Source organism: Mandrillus leucophaeus, unplaced genomic scaffold (genome assembly GCF_000951045.1).
Source record: "Mandrillus leucophaeus isolate KB7577 unplaced genomic scaffold, Mleu.le_1.0 Scaffold199, whole genome shotgun sequence".
NCBI lineage: Eukaryota > Metazoa > Chordata > Mammalia > Primates > Cercopithecidae > Mandrillus > Mandrillus leucophaeus.
Window position 1 is genome coordinate 1,948,455 of NW_012102020.1, and position 1,435 is coordinate 1,949,889.

The following is a 1,435-nucleotide window of genomic DNA, read 5'->3' on the forward strand; positions in this document are numbered from 1 at the left end:
TGCTCCACATTACTGATCATCATAGAAATGCAAATCAAACCCAAAATGAGATACCATTTCACCCCAGTTAAGGTGGCTTTTATCCAGAAGTCAGTAAAAAACAAATGTTTCTAATAGCCAAGATTTGGAAGAGACCTAAATGTCCATCAGCAGATGACTGTTGATAGAGAAAATGTGGTACATGTACACAATGGAGTACGATTCAGCTATAAGAAAGAATGAGAGTCTGACATTTGCAATAACATAAATGGACCTGAAAGTCTTTAGGCTAAGTGAAATAAGTCAGGCACAGAAAGACAAATGTCACATGTTCTCACTTATTTGTGGGTGCTAAAATCCAAAACAATTGGTGTCATAGAGATAGAGTATAAGGATGGTTACCAGAGGCTGGGAAGGGCAGTAGAGGAACAGGGGGTTAGTGTGGATGCTAAATGGGTAAAATAAAATTGTTAGAAAGAATGAATAAGACAGTATTTAATAGCACAACAGGGTGATTATAGTCAAAAACAATTTAATTATACATTTTGTAAAAACTGAAATAGTATAATTGGATTGTTTATAACACAAGCTATAAATGCTTGAGGTGATGGATTCCCCATTTTTTATTATGTATTATTCATTGCACACCTGTATCAAAGTATGTCACGTACCCCCATAAATATATACACCAACTATGTACCCACAAAAATAAATTAAAAATTAAAATTAAAACCAAAGGGAGGAGAGTTTAATGAGGCATGTGTGACCCATGGCTTGAACCAGCTTTTCAGGTTAACTTTGGAATATCCTTATCCAAGAAGAGGGGTCCATTTAGTCAATAGGGCTTTGGAAATTAATTTTTAGTTTATAAGTGGAAAAAAGAAGGATTTGTAATCTTGAGCCACAGCTCTCAGTTAATCAATCCCTGCAGGGAACCCTGTTCTTTACTCTGGAGATAAACACTAGTTTTCTTTTCCACAGAATAACACCACATTTCAAAATGAAGGGAAACATCTTGAAACTAAGAGGTACAGCCTTATTAAATTTGATTTGGTTTCCATTGTAATTAATCACGTGTGTTCCAGAGTCTGTCTTCAGTCTTCTCCTAGTTCAGGCCCATGATCTCAGGCCCATGATAAATTTGCTCAGCTCCCTGCTCAACAGCAAGAAATCAGTTTGAATTATTTAAAAACCTCATTGTGACTGGGAGCAGTGGCTCAAGCCTGTAATCCCAGCAATTTGGGAGGCCAAGGTGGGCAGATCACTTCTTGTCAGGGGTATGAGACCAGCCTGGCCAACAGAGTGAAACCCCATCTCTACTGAAGACACAAAAATTAGCTGGGTGTGGTGATTCATGCCTGTAATCTCAACTACTTGGGAGGCTGAGGCAGGAGAATCCCTTGAACCTGGGAGGCAGAGGTTTCAGTGAACCAAGATGGTATACTGACTCCAGCCT